Source organism: Lytechinus pictus, chromosome 12 (assembly GCF_037042905.1).
Source record: "Lytechinus pictus isolate F3 Inbred chromosome 12, Lp3.0, whole genome shotgun sequence".
NCBI lineage: Eukaryota > Metazoa > Echinodermata > Echinoidea > Temnopleuroida > Toxopneustidae > Lytechinus > Lytechinus pictus.
Genome location: NC_087256.1, coordinates 3,896,911 through 3,909,330, shown reverse-complemented (window position 1 = coordinate 3,909,330; position 12,420 = coordinate 3,896,911).

Below are 12,420 nucleotides of genomic sequence, written 5' to 3'. Positions count from 1 at the left end.
AGTTTCAATGGAGGTTTTTAAAAAGAATAAACTGTCTGTACTACACATGGGTGTCAATCGGTATTCTTGGTTGGGGGGGGGGGATGATTGACACAAATGTTCTTGGGGATGGGGATCTTTCAACATTACCCCCACTAAAATCACAAGTTAGAACATTTGGGAGTGGTTGATATGCATGGTGTTCTTGGAAATTCCTTCATTGTTGCAGTGTACTGTATTATGTATAATTTTTTTTGAAAATTCAATTTGTGTTACAAGTAAGCATGTTCTAAGCTCATACGAAAGAAAAAATGACAAAAATTGTCTGGACCATGTACAAAGTGATCTGTTTATTGAGCATGATGTATACAACTTCTCTCTTAAATCTAACCCGACTGGCAATATTTTTTTTCTTCTTAATGCATGATGATAAAATGCAGATTCGGACAAATTAAGACTAGCACAAATTACAAACGTTGTGGCTTCTAGCTCGTGCGCCATCGGGCTTACCGTCATTCCTTAGACGATTTTAACCCTGGATTTTAACATGTTTTAAATGCTTTGTAAGTGAATGAAACAAAAACAAACATAAAAACAATCAAAACTCAACTGTCTGTTATGATATTTCTCCAACATTTTCTTGAACCATCAGTGTGTAATATCAGCTAATATATGTGTTAAAATGAAATTTACGTACCGCATGAGTGTGCTCATATAGATTGCAAACCTGTCATCCCTTTCCAAACTCAAAAGAGATTTCTTTTTGCCAAAATAAGAAAAAATCAATCAAGTTTAGTTATTCAAGTCCATAACAAGAATAACATGGAAAAAATCCGATGTTCATATCCGAAGATACGCTTTAAAGAGAAATGAATGATTATTCTTTCTGATGGGGTCACATGATAAAATGTTTGATATTAATTACATCCAACCGCATACAACAAAAGCACCATACACATGAGCTACTGATCACCACACGACCATTATGACTTTTTAAAAGTGATATGGGCTCACTCTTTCATGACTATAGGCACCTCATTTCCACATAAACTCCTCAAAAAAAGTTTGGAAATCTGACTTTGATCGATAATCCCTCCTCAAATTTAATATACATGTATATCAATATGTTAGTAATATCACTGAATAGATCATCTAATTCTCTTTAATATGATACCCTACATGATATGATTATGGTTCACATGGAGGTGCAGTGCCTTGAAATGTGGGGCAAGGTCAAAATTCAAAAGTTGCACAATGACATAATATTGAAAGTTACTGGTTTTTTTTCCGTGGTGATGAGTTGGGAGAATTATCGGCCAAACTCAGATTTCCAAACTTTTTTTGCTCGTTTTGCAGCTTTCAAATTCAGACCTCATCCAACACTTTTGAATCCTGTTCTTTTCGTGATGACAGAGAATTAAGTGATCTTTTGAATGACGTCAAATATGCATTGTGTAAAATTTGGAGTTGGGAGAAATTAATAGCCAAACTGATTTCCAAACTTTTTGTGAGGAGTTTAGATAGGTAATGAGGACATCAATGCTCTCCTGCAAAATATTATTGACCAAAACTTATCGTTCAAGTCAAGGTATACACAAGTAGAGGTGACATTCGTTTTGTGCACATCTTCCTTTTGGTATAATTTCATGTTCAAAGGTTTACTGAATGCCGAACATAATATATAACAATACTACCATGACATACATCGGTATATAACCAGGCAAAGGGTTGTAGATTAAATGGGATGGACAAACATCATGCACTTGGATGTGGGGAGGGATAAATCTGAGAAAAGTTATTTGTACTTTTTCAAGATCTACCCCTCTGGGATTTACGTCCATGGGGTTTTCCCCGTTGATCTTGCCACCCTCTTACTCCCGTTTATTTATACACCCTTTTGAATTAATTGATTTGTTAAAATTAATTTATTAACCACTGGTGGGATGGAACACCTATCAACAAAAGTTGTTTTTCGTCGGGGTCTTTTTATGTCATGTATTTAAAAATATCATATACATAAACATTTCATTATTTTTCATCTTGAACCTCCATCAATCTGTTTAAAAGTCATGGAAAAGAATGTTTTTATTTAATAACAATATACACAAATTGCGAGGGAAACAAACTGATTGATGGCATATAATCATCATGATCAAATTTTCATTTTTTCATCATCATTATTATAATTTTTCTACCCTAAATTATAGGGGGGATGAAAATACAGACCATCCCCCCACTTGAAATAATGGGGGGGGGGGATATATTCCCCCCCCCCCCCGTGATCGACACCCATGGTACTACAAATTATGGTGAAGCGAATTTAAAAGGAGGTGAGGCAAGTTTCAATGGAGGTTTTTTAAAAGAATAAACATAAACAGTCTTTGTAAATGTTTGTGCAAAAACTTGATAAGAATGCATGCCGTTATCACACAGTACTTGCCAACTTTTAGTATCTTTTATCATGGTCCTAGGCCTGCCAGTACTGAAAATAAACGTATTTTAAACTGTATTATAGCGTATATTTTTATTTACTCAAACTGCAGTTGCTTTCCATGATCATGTCTTGGTTTTATAATACTTGCTATATGTGTCCAGCCACCCCAATACCAACAATAAATACATTGATTTAAAGATTCTCATTGATCTTGAACAATCACATCCTAAGCTGTAAAATGATTTATCTTGTTAATATTGATTAATAATATCCCTCGCTAGTACTTGATTGAATGCGAATAAATTTGGTGAGAGCTTCAACAAATAAGAGAACAAGATTTGGGGTTCACTTACGCATGCGATGTGTAATATGTAGTTCAACTACTTAGCAGTGAGCAAAACACGGATATCAAAGTCTTGTATTTTGTCTTCAACTTTTACAACCTCACATTTTGACAATATGAAGAATTTTTTTTCTTCGGATAAACCAATATTTAAATATGCGTTTGGAAAACTGAATTACTATTTTGGTTATTTTCTACGAACCTTCCCTGGCAACTTATTGTTGATATTTGGGTGGCTGGCCACATTTTGTTTTGTTGAGAAAAAATATCAAAGAGTATATGAAAAAAATATTTATGTAAAAAAGCTTGCCTAGCTGTTGGTATTTTCTTCTGTTGTACTTTGTCATGTAACTCTGATAGATTTAATTTCGTTACACAAAATGGGGTTCAGTATTCAGAAAAACCATTAACCTTGCCTCAACCACAATAGTACTTGCCAAACTGGATAAATCAACATTATATCAAGCTGTGTAGAAGAACATAATGATCATGTAGATACCATTAAGTGCATACATATGTAATGTATTTCAAGCTGTATGACATAGATATTCTTTTCCATCCAACATCAGCTTCTACTATTTTTAAGGTTAGTATTTATTGTCATGTTGGCAAATTGTGAAATAGTTCATGTTGAAATATGTTGTATATTACCTGTAATGCATTTCTAATGTTATTTTTTAAAGAATATATTCTGTCATCATTTTCAGTACATAAAAGTTTATTCAATGTATGCCTTTACCAAAGTTGGCCATAAGCACAGTGGGTACCAACTATCACTGAAGACAACACGACAATTACTCAAAATATATGTATAGCCTTATAAATGTACAAGTCAATAAAATCTACTATGACTACATAGCTTTTCTTTGTGCAACACAGTCATATTTCATTTGGATCAATTCAAAATTGAGTGGTGTTTTGGGGGTAATGCCATGGTAACTGCAGTTATGTTGTCCTCTGACAGTTGGTGTTGTAATGATGTGATTGGCAGTGTGTGGACGTCATGTTATAAGAGAAAAAAAGAAAGTTAAAGTGAGAGTGTTGGCTTTGAAATGGACTCAACCTATGAAAGTTAATGCTGCAGAAACTGGTGTGGTAGTGGGATGATAATGATGATGAGGAACAGGGCCGGTATTCAATGCTACTCTTAAAGCCACAATTTTAAGTATATTTTACTCAGTATTTTGCAAAAGTAAAATACTTATCCATCTTTGGTATTCAATTGCATTTTTTTTGGCTAAATATTTTGCTTAAATGTAAGACAGCCATCTACTAGACTTAAGTCTACATATACAAAAATGATACGCACAGAAATACATTCACACATTTGGCACTATTTGGCTCAAAATTTATAACATCACAATGGGTATTAGTATTTACTTCAATTTGGATAAGGTAAATTCTTAGATCTGATCTGCATCAAGTTTAAGCATTTTGTTAAGCCAGCCAAATTGCTAAGTAAAAAACTTACAAAATGAAAACTTAGAATTTAACAGGCGGCCGAGGTTTTTTTTTTCCAGAGGACATGTTCAGATTTCTTTTTGACAAAGGATGACGTGATGATTATTTTGCATAACCTGGCTTATCAAAAAATATATTATGTATATTCCATTTCAGTGATAATTGCATTTTTGGGGAGGGGATATTACATATTTGGGGAATGGAAAAGTTCAAAATCAATGCATACTTAACCTAATTACGCAGGGGGGGGGGGGCTCTGAGCTCTGTGATTAAAAAAAAAGTATTTTGCATGTTTTGAGACCAGTTTTGCGAAGCCCGGGTACTGGGTACTGAAAATTACCAAACAATTTGAAGGTACATATCAGACAAAAATGGCTCAAAATTGTGATATTTGTGTACCACGTCAATGGAATATGCGTTTTCAACCAAAATTCATAAATGCCTAATTGTTTTTAGTTTTGTTGAACTAAACTGATTTATTTTATGCTGTTACGAGAGTCCCAGCAAAGTTCGTTGAAAAAAAAACAATGCAATACAAAGGTAGAACACCACAAAGAGTTTCTAAACCAAAAATTAGAACATTTAATTTGGAGCTTTATTTGGGGAGTTAGAGGAATAGGTATAGTATACTAATTATGCACAAATTAGCATAATCAATTAATAGCAATTTGCATGAAATAAATAACTACACAATTTTGTGGATTATTACAAGCAATTGCAATATATTTCTTCACTATTCATTGTTTTTAGAAACCTCATTGTAGACTTGCCTCATGCACCTCCTCTCAAGTTGGCTTCATCATTTGAATTATATTCTACACTTATCATTCTTTAAAAAAAATAATTGTAGACTTGCCTCACCTCCTCTCAAGTTGGCTTCACCATAATATTCATTCTTTGTTAAAACATCATTTTACACTTGCCTCACCTCCCCTCAAGTTGGCTTCACAATACCTTTTTCGTTAAAACATTGTACGTTTGCCTCACCTCCTTTCAAGTTTGCTTCTACATAATATCCATTCTTTGTTAAAACATCATTTTCATTTTACACTTGCCTCACCTCTCAAGTTGGCTTCACCATAATTTGTACTACAGTTTATTCTTTTTAAAAACCTCCATTGAAACTTGCCTTGCCTCCTTTTAAATTTGTAGTACAGTTTATTCTTTAAAAAACCCTCCATTGAAACTTGCCTCACCTCCTTTTAAATTCGCTTCACCGTAATTTGTAGTACAGTTTATTCTTTTAAAAAACCTCCATTGAAACTTGCCTCACCTCCTTTTAAATTGATGGCTTCACCATAATGCAGTTTATTCTTTTTAACAAGTGGAATGCCTCTGGCCGTCTCACCTGCATCACGCGATTCAATATAGCAGCAGTGCTGATTTTGAAAACTACTATAACTCGCACAAGATGTTCAGTGATACTTGGTTACTCTTATTTCCACGTTTTATGAACTAGACCCATACACTTATAGAGATATGATGGTAATTCAACAAATACCCCCAACGTGGCCAAAGTTCATTGACCTTACATGACCTTTGACCTTGATCATGTGACCTGAAACTCGCACAGGATGTTCATTGATACTTGATTACTCTTATGTCCAAGTTTCAAGAGAAAGATCCATCAACTTTCCAAGTTATGATGGTAATTCAACAGATACCCCCATTATGGCCAAAGTTCATTGACCTTTGACCTTGGTCATGTGACCTAAAATGCGCAAAGGATGTTCAGTGATACTTCATTACTCTTATGTCCAAGTTTTATGAACTAAACCAACACACTTTCAAAGTTATGGCGGTAATTCAACAAATACCCCAATTTGACCAAAGTTCATTGACCCTAAATGACCATTGACCTTGGTCATGTGACGTGAAACTCATGCAGGATGTTCAGTGATACTTGATTAACCTTATGTATAAGTTTCATGAACTAGGTCCATATATTTTCTAAGTTATGATGACATTTCAAAAACTTAACCTTAGGTTAAGATTTTGATGTTGATTCCCCAACATGGTCGAAGTTCATTGACCCTAAATGACCATTGACCATGGTCATGTGACATGAAACTCAGGCAGGATGTTCAGTAATACTTGATTAACCTTATGGCCAAGTTTCATGAACTAGGTCCATATACTTTCTAAGTTATGCTGTCATTTCAAAAACTTAACCTCAGGTTAAGATTTGGTGTTGACGCCGCCGCCGCCGCCGCCGCCGTCGGGAAAGCGGCGCCTATAGTCTCACTCTGCTATGCAGGTGAGACAAAAACCTCCATTGAAACTTGTCTCACCTCCTTTTAAATTTGTAGTACAGTTTATTCTTTTAAAAAACCTCCATTGAAACTTGCCTCACCTCCTTTTAAATTTGTAGTACAGTTTATTCTTTTTAAAAACCTCCATTGAAACTTGCCTCACCTCCTTTTAAATTCGCTTCACCATAATTTGTAGTACAGTTTATTCTTTTTAAAAACCTCCATTGAAACTTGCCTCACCTCCTTTGTAGTACAGTTTATTCTTTAAAAAACCTCCATTGAAACTTGCCTTACCTCCTTTTAAATTGGCTTCACCATAATGCAGTCTATTCGTTTTAAAAACCTCCATTGAAACTTGTCTCACCTCCTTTTAAATGTGTAGTACAGTTTATTCTTTTTAAAAACCTCCATTGAAACTTGCCTCACCTCCTTTTAAATTGGCTTCACCATAATGCAGTCTATTCTTTTTAAAAACCTCCATTGAAACTTGTCTCACCTCCTTTTAAATTTGTAGTACAGTTTATTCTCTTGAAAAACCTCCAGTGAAACTTGCCTCACCTCCTTTTAAATTCGCTTCACCATAATTTGTAGTACAGTTTATTCTTTTTAAAAACCTCCATTGAAACTTGTTTCACCTCCTTTTAAATTTGTAGTACAGTTCATTCTTTTAAAAAACCTCCATGGAAACTTGCCTCAACTCCTTTTAATATGGTTCACCATAATGATTTGGTGTTGACGCCGCCGCCGCCACCGCCGCCGTCGGGAAAGCGGCGCCTATAGTCTCACTCTGCTATGCAGGTGAGACAAAAACCTCCATTGAAACTTGTCTCACCTCCTTTTAAATTTGTAGTACAGTTTATTCTTTTAAAAAACCTCCATTGAAACTTGCCTCACCTCCTTTTAAATTTGTAGTACAGTTTATTCTTTTTAAAAACCTCCATTGAAACTTGCCTCACCTCCTTTTAAATTCGCTTCACCATAATTTGTAGTACAGTTTATTCTTTTTAAAAACCTCCATTGAAACTTGCCTCACCTCCTTTGTAGTACAGTTTATTCTTTAAAAAACCTCCATTGAAACTTGCCTTACCTCCTTTTAAATTGGCTTCACCATAATGCAGTCTATTCGTTTTAGAAACCTCCATTGAAACTTGTCTCACCTCCTTTTAAATGTGTAGTACAGTTTATTCTTTTTAAAAACCTCCATTGAAACTTGCCTCACCTCCTTTTAAATTGGCTTCACCATAATGCAGTCTATTCTTTTTAAAAACCTCCATTGAAACTTGTCTCACCTCCTTTTAAATTTGTAGTACAGTTTATTCTCTTGAAAAACCTCCATTGAAACTTGCCTCACCTCCTTTTAAATTCGCTTCACCATAATTTGTAGTACAGTTTATTCTTTTTAAAAACCTCCATTGAAACTTGTTTCACCTCCTTTTAAATTTGTAGTACAGTTCATTCTTTTAAAAAACCTCCATGGAAACTTGCCTCAACTCCTTTTAATTTGGTTCACCATAATGCAGTCTATTCTTTTTAAAAACCTCCATTGAAACTTGCCACACCTCCTTTTGAATTGGCTTCACCATAATTTGTAGTACAGTTTATTCTTTTTTAAAAACCTCCATTGAAACTTGCCTCACCTCCTTTTGAATTGGCTTCACCATAATTTGTAGTACAGTTTATTCTTTTTTAAAAACCTCCATTGAAACTTGCCTCACCTCCTTTTGAATTGGCTTCACCATAATTTGTAGTACAGTTTATTCTTTTTTAAAAACCTCCATTGAAACTTGCCTCACCTCCTTTTAAAATGGCTTTACCATAATACAGTTTATTCTTTTTTAAAACCTCCATTGAAACTTGTCTCACCTCCTTTTAAATTGGCTTCATCATAATATTCAGGTAAGGTACTATATTCATTCTTTTTTTACTAACATCATTGTTCACTTCCCTCACCTAGATCATTTGGCTATATATAATACCTTTTATTCTACACTATTCTTCCCTTTAAAAAACCTGATTGTACTCCTGCCTCCCCTGATCTGACATTTGCCTCTCAACGTACTGTACATAGTGTTATTTTATTATCTCTTTATATCGGAAACTTCGTTTTACCGAATTGCCATGCACTCTCTCCGACGCGTTTGAAGTCTTAGACAGCATGGAATACTACCAGCCGTTGTCACACACACTCACACACACACACGTTATTTGACAACTTGTCTCTGGAGCCAAAGTTCCTCGCATATAACTTTCTGCATGCCAGCTGTACTCAGTGTGTATTGAACACGCACGACCACGATCTAATGAATATTCATCGGCGAGAGTGACGTCATTTTACGAGTCTCCTTTCAAACTTGGTTCATAAGTGCCTACCATTTTAATGGCGATCCTTTTATTGAGTCGACTTATTTGAGTGGTAGGCACTTTTGATGACAAAGTACAGCGAGGGGCGATGAAATGTCCAGCTTTACGTCACTATCAATCCGACGGTTCGCCGATGAATATTCATTTTAGATCGTGCTTGTGCATGTGTGTACCGAGTGTAAAAAACCAGAGAGTTTTCAAATGTTGTGTGTGTATAAAACAACGTAGGAGTTTATAGTGTAGAAAAGAAAAGGGTTTGATGAAGTTTTTACAAAAGAGGAAATGATACAAATATATATGGAGGACAATGTAAGATGAGCTGAGGCAAGTGTGCAGTGAGGTTTTTTTCAAAAGAGGAGATATGGAGGACAATGTAAGATGAGATGAGGCAAGTGTGCAGTGAGGTTTTTTCAAAAGAGGAGATATATGGAGGACAATGTAAGATGAGATGAGGCAAGTGTGCAGTGAGGTTTTTTTTCAAAAGAGGAGATAGTACAGATGTATATGGAGGACAATGTAAGATGAGATGAGGCAAGTGTACGGTGAGGTTTTATCAAATATTGTATAATGATAGAATATATGTAGAGGACAATGTAAGATGAGCTGAGGCAAGTGTCCAGGGAGGTTTTTTTTTCAAAAGAGGAGATATATGGAGGACAATGTAAGATGAGATGAGGCAAGTGTACAGTGAGGTTTTTTTCAAAAGAGGAGATAGTACAAGTATGGAGGACAATGTAAGAGGATATGAGGCAAGTGTACAGTGAGGTTTTTTCGAAAGAGGAGATAATACAAATATATATGGAGGACAATGTAAGATGAGGTGAGGAAAGTGTACGGTGAGGTTTTTTCAAAAGAGGAGATAGTACAGATATATATGGAGGACAATGTAAGATGAGATGAGGCAGGTATACAGTGAGGGGATTTTCAAGAGAGGAAATGATACAAATACATGGAGGACAATGCAAGATGAGGTGTGAGGCAAAATGTACAGTGAGGTTTTATCAAGAAATGTATAATGATAAAATATATATGTAGAGGACAATGTAAGATGAGCTGAGGCAAGTGTGCAGTGAGGTTTTTTCAAAAGAGGAGATATTATGGAGGACAATGTAAGATGAGGTGAGGCAAGTGTGCAGTGAGGTTTTTTCAAAAGAGGAGATAGTACAGATATATATGGAGGACAATGTAACATGAGACGAGGCAAGTGTACAGTGAGGTTTTATCAAAAATTGTATAATGATAAAATATATGTAGAGGACAATGTAAGATGAGCTGAGGCAAGTGTGCAGTGAGGTTTTTTCAAAAGAGGAGATAGTAAGGATATATGTGGAGGACAATGTAAGATGAGATGAGGCAAATGTGCAGTGAGGTTTTTTCAAAAGAGGAGATAGTAAGGATATATGTGGAGGACAATGTAAGATGAGATGAGGCAAATGTGCAGTGAGGTTTTTTCAAAAGGGGAGATAGTACAGATATATATGGAGGACTGACAATGTAAGATGAGATGAGGCAAGTGTACGGTGAGGTTTTATAAAAAATTGTATAATTATAAAATATATGTAGAGGACAATGTAAGATGAGCTGTAATGACCATAGAATTGTGATTTTTTTGCATGGTCAGCACCCCCCCCCCCTTTGCTCAGCCCCCCAACTTTGAAAACCCTTCCGCAGCCCCTGAAATATATATAAAGCTAATATATATGCTTATGACTGGTGATCTCATTGGATGTTGAGATCAGGTTAAAAGTCATGCTATAACAGTCAGTAGGCAAGTCCTCAAAAAGTAGATTCTTTTATACAAGTTATCATAGTCATGATGAGAGAGGTTTTGCATATTTAATGAACTTGATGCAGACCAAAACACCCAGGCTCTTTTAATTTGTTCATCGTTGCTCTAAAAATGGAATGTTATCCTGTCGGTCAAAACTCTTAATTTCGTGCTACTATTTTTTTTATCTTGTCTTTTTTTTATGGGAAAAGTGTGTTCTTGACCTAATCCGATGGTGCCACATATAAAAGTGACAGTGTGAGAAAGGACAGAAATTCAGCTTTGTGGTGATGTAGATATCAAAGTGGCTTAAAGGAAGAAAATTAATTTTTGAGGCACTTTTTCAGGCCAGAAATTCAATTATCAAAAGAAAATTATAAAAAATATATAGATGACCAATATTAAAGAGAAACATTTACTCTGTCCAAATGTGCAATGATTTAATTTTGACTTAAAGATAAATAAGGTGAATTCTTAGTGAAAGAAAATCTTAAGATTCACAAGATTTTGCATGGAGGGGGATTCAGCTAGGAGAGGATTTGATGAATTTGGCCTATTTGTGATTAGCATAGGGACTTACGATCAGACTATTATAACTGTTAATATCTCTTTCTTCTGAACTCTTTGAAGGGATCAATTTAGAAATCGCCTCATTTGTTATTGAAGATTTTTTTTCTTCAAAAGGTTAATTGTCAGCTAGGTCATGTTAAATATGTAAACATTTGATATATTCTAGCAAAGGCAGTGCCTTACATTTTGACCACATGTACATTTAGTAGAGAATCCATCTAGTTAGTATAAAAGTTTCTAATTGCATCGATTCAACTTATTGCTCTTACGATACTTGCTAATATTAGATCATGCAAGTATCAACTGTGTATATGATAATTCATTGTTTGTTAGCATTAATCAGTTTTGAGGCTGATCATTATTCTGTGACAACTATTTTGATGTAAGATTCTATGCCATTAGTGTATAGTGTTTTATTTGTTTTTTTTGTGTTTTTTTGTTAATTGTACTCATACCATTTTAGACAAAATTTGCAACCATTTTGCTGCCTATACAACAGTCTTAGGAGAAGGTGCAGAAACATTGTTAACATGCATCTGTTATCACAAATTAAACTTTGGTCATGTTTTGACTACTACTAATACTACTTCTACTATTATAACAGTACTTGCCAACATCATACACTAGTATGATATTTTATTATTTTATTGATCCTGCCACTACCATTTGTAAACAAACGTTATTTATACTATTGTATCATATATAAATATATATATATTTATCAAAACTTCAGTTTCTTTTTATTATCATGTCCTGCTAGTATAATACTTGCCAGTAAAAAAAACATGTTAATTGTAACATGCTTTTCCGGCAGATAAAAATATATATTTGGGCAATACCATGAAATATGTGTGGGACCTTCCTGAAATTTTTTGTCTCTGATTTCTTGTTCTTTTGACAGTCTTATGTTCTCAAAGGACCATGACTTGGTCAGTTTATAAAGTGAAGTAAAACTTGAGAAAAATTGGTGTCACTTGTAAAAAAAAAAAAAAAAGGTGATCTGTTTAGGCAATTGACAAGCTATATGTCTGCAGCCATCCTAAAACCAACAATAAATGCCATATACTAATTTGAAGATTTTCATTCATCTTGAACAAGCATACCATGAGCTTTAAAATGATATATCAATTGAGGTCAATAATGTCTCTCTTAAGTACTTGATTGAGTGCATGAAAATTGGTGAGAGCTTCAACGAATTGGGAAAAAACAAGGTTCGATATTTGGGGTTCACTAATTGTGAGTTGGGTAATAT